We start from the raw sequence: 9,075 nt of genomic DNA, 5'->3' as shown, positions 1-9,075 counted from the left end.
CAAAATACCCTTTGAAAATTATCGGAGAAATTAAGACATTCCCAGATAAACAAAGACTAAGAAAATTCACCACTAGCAGAATCGCCCTATAAGAAATTCTAAAGACGGCTTCCCTGGAGGCTCAGTGGTAAAGAATCTGCCTGCCAATTTAGGAGACATGGGTTTGATCCCTGGTCCGGGAAGATCCTACAGGATGTGGAACAGTTAAGCCTGTGTGCCACAGCTATTGAACCTGTGTTCTAGAGCCTGGGAGCTGCAACTATTGAGCCACATGCGGTAACTGCTGAAGCCAGTGCACCCTAGACCTGTGCTCTGCAGCAAGAGAAGACACAGCAATGTGTACCACAACTAGAGAGTAGCCCCAGCTCGCTACAGTGAAGACTTAGGGCAGCCAAAAATAAATAAATAAAATTTAAAAAAAAGAAATGCTAAAGAGAGCCCTTGAGGTGGAAATGATAGGACATTAGACAGTAATTCAATATACATGAAGAAATACATAGCATTAGCAAATGTAAATGCATAAGTAAATATAAAAGACAATGTAAGGATGGATTTCCCTGGTGGCCCAGTGGTTAAAACTCTATACTTCCAATGTAGGGGCATGGGTTCAGTCCTTGGCTGGGGAAATTCTACATGCTTCATGGTGCACCCCCTCTTTTCCTCTCCTACCCGATCTGAGACCATTACATAGAGCAGCAATTATAAAGTTGTGCTAATGAGGTTTATAATATAGTAAATCCCCTACATACTAACATTCAAGTTGGGAACTTTCAAGTATTCAAATATGTGTTCCATCATCATCAGCTGTGAGTGAAATTGCAGCTTGTCCTCTGAATCCTATTGCTGATGATCTTTCAGCTCTAGCATCTCCCCTATCCTCTCCTTCCTCCAGTAGGTAACTGTTCTTGCCTGTTTACTCAATGCCAGCCCCTGTATGCCAGCTATTGTACTGAACCACTGTACTTTTCAAGGTACTGTACTATAATATTAAAAATCTTTTCTTTATTTTTTGTGTTTGTTTTTAATGTATTATTTTTGTGAAAAGTATTATAAACCTATTACAATCCAACCAGTCCATCTTAAAGGAAATCAGTCCTGAATATTCATTGGAAGAACTGATGCTGAAGCTGAAACTCCAATACTTTGGCCACCTGATTTGAAGAACCGACTCTTTGGAAAAGACCCTGATGCTGGGAAAGATTGAAGGCAGGAGGAGAAGGGGACAACAGAGGATGAGATGGTTGGATGGCATCACCGACTCGATGGACATGAGTTTGAGTAGGCTCCGGGAGTTGGTGATGGACAGGAAAGCCTGGCGTGAGGCAGTCCATAGAGTCGCAGAGTTGGACATGACTGAGTGACTGAACTGAGCTGATATAGCCAATTGTGTTAGTTGAGTGTCTAAGCTAACTTTGCTGCACTTATGGGCAAATTGGATTTATGAATGTTTTCTCTTAACAGAACTTGTTCATATGTAGGGAATTTACTTTACTTACATCTAAAGATGTAATTTGGAGCTCCCAGCTAGCTCAGTTGGTAGAGCATGAGACTCTTGAAGATGTAATGTTATTGTATGATAACATTGTATGATAACTATTGTATGATAGCTATTGTATGATAACAATAGCACAAAGGAGAGGAGAGGGAATTAAGATATACTGAAGTAAAGTTTTTACACACTATTGAAATTAATTTAGAATTAATCTGAAGTACCACGTGCCACAACTAACTGAAGCCCACATGCCCTAGAGCCTGTGCTCCACAAAAAAGAAGCCAACTCAGTGAGGAGCCCACATATTGCAACTAGAGAGTAACCCTTGATTGTCACAATTAGAGAAAGCCCATGTAGCAATGAAGACCCAGTATGCTAAAAATAAATAATTAAATAAATAAATAATTTTTTAAACGTTCAACAATTGTGGCAGAACCCAGAGCAATACTTGAAAATCAATTGTATTTCCACACACTAGCAATGAACAACCAAAAATGAAATTGAGAAAATTTTATTTACAATAGCATCAAAAAGAATAAAATTATCAGGAACAAATATAGCAAAGTAATTAATTACAAGGCTTGTATGCTGAAAAATAGAAATATTATCGAAAGAAAGAAGACATCCCAGGTTCTTGTGCTGGAAGACACAACATTTTAAAATTGAAAATACTCTCCAAGTTGATCTACAGATTCAGGGCAAACTCTATCAAAATCCCACCTGGCTTTTTTTGGTAGCAGTTGAAGAGCTGAGGCTAAAATTCAAGTGAAAATTCAAGGTTCCCAGAACAGCAAAAATAATCCCAAAAAAGAAGAACAAAGTCTGAGGATTCACATCTCCCAATCTCAAAACTTCTATAAACTATAGGAATTAAGACAGTGTGGTACCAGCATATGGTTAGACAATAGATCAGTGTAATAGAATTAAGAGTCCAGAAATAAATCCTTATATTTACAGTCAATTTATTTTAAACAAGAGACCTAAGATAACTCAACTTTGGGAGGGGGGCAGAGAAGAATACTAGTGTCAACAGATTGTGCTCGAAAAACTGGATATCCACATGCAAAAGAATGAAGTTGGACCCCTACCTCACGCCGTGTACAAAACTTAATTCAAAATGGGTGACAAACCTAAATATAAGAGCTAAAACTATAATTCTCTTAGAAGAAAAAGAGGCATTAATTTTCATGACCATGTCTTAGACTAATTGTTTTTACATATTTTACCAAAAATGCAAGTAACAAAGCATACCAGATAAATTGGATATATACCAAATTGGACATAATCAATGACAGTTAGATGTCATTTCAAAGGATGACATCAAGTGAAATAGTCCACAAAAGGCAAGAAAATTTTTGCAAATCATATATTTGATGAGACATATCTAGAATATACGAAGAGTTCTTACTACTCAATAATAAAAAACAAATAACCAATTTTAAAATGGACAAAATATCTGATGAGACATTGTTCAAAAAAGATATAGAAATGGGGAAATTCCTGGCAGTCCAGTGGTTAGACTGGACTTGACTTGAGCTTCCACTGCTGAGGCATGGATTCTGTCCCTGGTTGGGGAACTAAGATCTTGCACATGGGGCAGCCAAAACCAACCAACCAAACAAACAAAATTAAAAATATATATACAGGGACTTCCCTGTTGGTCCAGTGGTTAAGAATTCGCCTGCCAATGCAGGGGACACAGTTTGGATCCCTGATCTGGGAAGATCCCACATGCCTCAGAGCAACTAGTCCCGAGCACTACAACTAGAGCCTGTGCTCTAGAGCTGAGGAGCGGCAACTACTTAAGCCCGTGTGCCCTAGAGTCCATGCTCCACAACAAGAGAATCCAGAGAGTAGCCCCCACTTGCTGCAAGTAGAGAAAGCCTGAGCACAGCAACGAAGACCTAGCACAGCTTAAATAAATAAATAAAATTAAAAAGTAAATAAAATACAAATGGTCAGTAAGCACATGAAAAGATGCTCAATCTTTAGCCATCAGAGAAACGCAAATCAAAACTGCAATAAGCTACCACGCAGATGATACCACCCTTATGGCAGAAAGTGAAGAGCCTCTTGATGAAAGTGAAAGAGGAGAGTGGAAAAGTTGGCTTTAAGCTCAACATTCAGAAAACCAAGATCATGGCGTCCGGTCCCATCACTTCATGGCAAATAGATGGGGAAACAGTGGAAAGAATGGCTGACTTTATTTTTTGGGCTCCAAAATCACTGCAGATGGTGACTGCAGCCATGAAATTAAAAGACGCTGGCTCCTTGGAAGGAAAGTTATGATCAACCTAGATAGCATATTAAAAAGCAGACATTACTTTGCCAACAAAAGTCCATCTAGTCAAGGCTATGGTTTTTCCAGTAGTCATGTATGGATGTGAGAGTTGGGCTATAAAGAAAGCTGAGCGCCAAAGAATTGATGCTTTTGAACTGTGGTGTTGGAGGAGAATCCCTTGGACTGCAAGGAGATCCAACTGGTCTATCCTAAAGGAGATCATTCCTGAGTGTTCATTGGAAGGACTGATGTTGAAGCTGTAACTCCAATACTTTGGTCACCTGATGTGAAGAGCTGACTCATTGGAAATTACCCTGATGCTGGCAAAGATTGAGGGCAGGAGAAGAAGGGGACGACAGAGGATGAGATGGTTGGATGGTATCACCAACCCAATGGACATGAGTTTGGGTAAACTCTGGGCATTGGTGATGGACAGGGAGGCCTGGTGTGCTGCAGTCCATGGGGTCGCAAAGAGTGGGACACGACTGAGTGACTGAACTGAATTGAACTCATACCCACTCTGATGGTTATACTTGAGAAGACAAATAATAAGTGTTGGTGAAGATGTGGAGGATTACAATCCTCATGAACTACTGGGAGGAATATAAAATGCCACAGCCACTTTGGAAAATAGTTTGGCAATTTCTCAGAACACAGAATTATCATATGACCTAGAAACTTCACTTTAGGTATATACCCAGAATGAAAGAGAAATCACAATATATGTCTACAGAAAAACTTGTTCATGAATATTCATAGCAACTTTATTCATAATAGCCTGAAAGTGGAACCATCCCAAATTTCCCTCAACTAATGAATGGATAAATGAAATATGGCACATCCATAGAATAGAATATTATTTGGTCATAAAAAGGAATGAAGTACTGATAAATTTTACAATATGGATGAGCTTTGAAAATGTTATGCTTACGGACAGAAGCCACGCCAAAAAGCCACATATTATGTGATTCTTTTTGTATAGAATTTTTCCAGAACATTCAAATCTTTAGAGGCAGAATCTGTAGTGGTCGCCAAGTGGTGGGGGGATGAAGGTGTGATGGCTAATGGGTATCAGGTTTCTTTCAGAAGAATGAAAATGTTCTTTTTTTTCCCCATGCCCCTCAGCAAGATGGATCTTAGTTCTCCTACTAGGAATCAAAGCCACGCCCCTTGCATTGGAAGCACAGAGACTTAACCACTGGACTGCCAGGGAATTCTAGCAAATGTTCTAAACTTGACTGGTGCTGACTGCAGAACTCTGAATAAACTAAAACCTTTGAATTGTACACTTCAAGTGGGTGAATTGTATAGTTATTGAACTATGAAAAAATTTTAAGAGATTTAAAAATATAGGCTGCACAACAATGTGAATGTACTCAATGTCACTAATTTGTACATTTTTAAATGATTAAAATGATTATCTTTATTATGTATATTTTACCGCAATTAAAAATACATATGTGCAAAATTTTGTTTTTCTAAAAATTGTGTATCACACAACACACACATTACAAGATGGAGGAAAATATATCCAAGTGATATGTAAATAGTTATAAATTGTTTTTAACGGCTACCCGCTCCAGTATTTTTGTCTGGAGAATTCCACAGACAGAGGAGCCTGGCAAGCTACAGTTCATGGAGTCCCTAAGAGTGGGACACGATTGATCGACTAAGATACATATATTTTTGGCCAAGCCTTGTGGCTCTCAGGATCTTAGTTCCCCAACCAGAGATTGAACCCAAACCATCACCCTTAGCAGTGAAAGCACAGAGTCCTAACCACTGGTTGTTGTTTAGTTGCCAAGTCATGTCCAGTTCTTTTGCGACCCCATGGACCGTAGCCCGCCAGGCTCCTCTGTCCATGAGATTTCCTAGGCAAGAATACTGGAGTGGATTGCCATTGCCTTCTCCAGGGGCTCTTCCCAACCCAGAGATCGAACTAGTCTTCTGCTTGGCAGGTGGATTCTTTATCACTGAGCCACCTGGGAAGCCCCCTAACTACTGGACTTGCCAGGGAATTTCTATAAATACTTTTTAATGGCCTGTTGCAACTTATAGACAGAGAACCGAATAATCTGAAAAATACATCTGTTAACAATGATTGCCTCTGGATTTTTAGGTTATAAGCAACAGAGGCCTTGATCTTTTTTTAAAAACTTAATTGTATATAATGAACATACATACATTTACTTTGAAAAATCAAATATATGAATTAGCAATGAAAACATACCTTTTGGTTCAAAGTTGAAAAAGAATGAGTGTAGATAGAGGAGATCAATCTTAAGAGGTCAGGGAAATGAGGGGAGCTAGCAAAGGAGTCTGAGAAGGAATGGCTAGGGCAGTAGGAGGATAATTAGGCAGAGTGATGGCTTGAAAGTCAAATGAAGAAAATGTTTCAAGGTGGGAGTGGTCCACTGTCTCAACGGGTGCTGATGGGTCAATCAGAGGAGAGCTAGACTTGAATTCTGGATGGAGCAACTTGGAGGTCATCTGTGAACTTAAGGGATGTTTTGTGGATTGGTGGGAGTGAAAGATGATTTAGAGTGGGTTTAAGAACATAGTTATTTGTCATCATTTTAAATGACCATTTAACTAAAACATACTTTGAAAATTGGTAATTAAAGGAAAATAAATGAGCACTGGTCTTGCCTTTACAGTAGGAACAGTATTTTAGGATAATCAAATAGATTCAGTTGATAAAGAAAACCCTTCCTGAATAATCTAGAGTTTCAGCATCATCATTTTGCAAACTCTATGAAATTATTGATTCTGTCAAAGATTATGAATTGGTTTAAAACCATCAGGAGAAGGAGCAGATGGGAAGTGGACACGGTGCAGTGCCAAAGTCACAACACACAGCTTACTTTCTAGTTACATTGGGGAAATCTAATTTAAGATAAAGGATATGGCTGTCTTCACCCTGGGCCAGTGTCTAATACTGCTGTAACAACTGACATCACTAGATATTGTGCTTTATAATGAGAGGCAAAATGAAATATACATCATTTATTATATACTTATTCAAAGTCATTTACCTTAAAACCATTAAGACTTTAGATCTAACTTTCAGTTTATAAGAAATTCAGATGATAGAGAAACAGACTGAACAATATCATGAAGGAGCAACCAGACAAATCCAGAAGGAAGGACATACAAGCTAGTGCCTTCAATAAGTCAGTGTCATGAGAAAGGGGATTGTGACCAGACGCAATGTATGGCCATAGGTTGAGTAGGATATGGACATATCAGTTATAGAGGACATTTTTGGGATAATTGGGAAAATTTGATTATGGTTTAGGTGTTAGATGAGATGAAAAATTTCCATTTTGGAAAGACAGAGATGATTAACTGATAAAGAGAAATTACCCAGTGCTATGTATGATGTGATCTCATGTTGATTTAAAAAAACCCATACAGGGACTTCCCAGGGGTCCAGTGGCTAAAACTCCATGTTCCCAATGCAGGGGGCCCACGTTCAATCTTTAGTCAGGGAGTTAGACCCCACATGCCACAACTAAGAGTTCAAAAGCTGCAGCTAAAAGATTCTATATGCTGCAACTAGAGAACCCGCATGCTGCAGCAAAGATCAAAGATCCCGTGTGCCGCAACTGAGACCTGGCTCTGCCAAACAAATAAATAAACATTTTACAAATCCATACACTGAACCCGCACACTGTTGGTGGGAACATAAACTGTTGCAACCACTGTGGAGAAGATTATGGAGATTCCTCAAAAAATTAAGAATAGAACTACCATATGATCCAGCAAGGGATACTGATCCACTTCTGGGTACTTACCCAAAGAATATGAAAATGCTAATTCAAAAGGATATATGCACCCTTTTGTTTATCACAGCATTATTTACAGTAACCAAGATGTGGAAACAATCTAGGTGCCCATCAATAGATGAATGAATAAAGATGTTCTTTATACATACATATATACACATGTATAAAATGGACTACCAGCCACCAAAAAGATGAAATCTTTGCATTTGTGGCAACAAGGATGGACCTTGAGGGTATTATGCTAAGTGAAATAAATTAAATGAAGAAAGACAAATGCTGCATAATTTTACTTTATGTGGAATATAGAAAACAAGCAAATAAAATAAATGAACAAACCAAACCAAATGAAAACAAACACACAGATACAGAGAACAGGGTACTGGTTACCAGGGAAGAAGGGGAAGGGGGGTGAGTGCAATGAGTAGAGGGGATCAACTATATTGGTGATGGATGGAAACTAAATTTTTGGTGGTGAGCATTCTGTAGTCTAAACAAAAGTGCAAATATAATGTTGCACACAGGAAACTTATGTAATGTTATAAACCAATGTTACCTCAATAAAAAGTAAGTTTGTTTTAAAAGTTTGCTGTTTTTAAAAGTTTGTTTTAAACGATCCCCATATGTTAAAAAAACTATGTATGTAAAAGATCTAGTTATTACTGGAGTGCTAAGTTACTAAGATTAATATTCTCTGTATAGTGAGAACAAAAATTTTTCACTATATTATTTTGCTTATCTACATTGTCTCGGAGAAGGCAATGGCACCCCACTCCAGCACTCTTGCCTGGAAAATCCCATGGACGGAGGAGCCTGGTGGGCCGCAGTCCATGGGGTCGCTAAGAGTCGGACACGACTGAGCGACTTCACTTTCACTTTTCACTTTTCATTTTTCATTTTCATGCATTGGAGAAGGAAATGGCAACCCACTCCAGTGTTCTTGCCTGGAGAATCCCAGGGACGGGGGAGCCTGGTGGGTTGCCCTCTATGGGGTCTCACAGAGTCGGACACGACTGAAGCGACTTAGCAGCAGCAACATCGTCTACAATGTTGTGCATTTCATCTAAAGTAATATATTATTTTAAAACATAACATAACAGAAAAAACTGAAAATGAGAAAAATAAGAGAATGGGAGGAGAGGGCTAAATATCATTCTTTCAAAAAATGTTGCTAAAAATTCTACTGGGAATTTAGAAAACAGAGAAATTAGGCTGTAGCTAGATGAGGAAGTGGGGTCAAATGAAATTTTTTTAAATAGAAACAATAACAACATGATTTTATGGTGATTGAAACACACCAACAAAGATGGAAAAAAACTGATGAAAGAAAAGTGAGGACTTCTGAACTAATGCTCTTGAGTAGCCAAAAGGAGCTGGCCTTAGATAACTATGTATTGATGTCAGGCACAATGTCCTCTAGAGCAAAAGCACTACTACAGAAAAAAGGATCACATGCACAGTAACAAAGGGTTCAATTCATGAAGAGAATATAATTCTAAAGTGTGTGCTTCTAATGA

The sequence above is a fragment of the Bubalus kerabau genome, chromosome 4 (assembly GCF_029407905.1).
Source record: "Bubalus kerabau isolate K-KA32 ecotype Philippines breed swamp buffalo chromosome 4, PCC_UOA_SB_1v2, whole genome shotgun sequence".
Taxonomy (NCBI): Eukaryota; Metazoa; Chordata; class Mammalia; order Artiodactyla; family Bovidae; genus Bubalus; species Bubalus kerabau.
The sequence above is the reverse complement of the archived record's forward strand: the minus strand, read 5'-3'. Positions refer to the sequence as shown.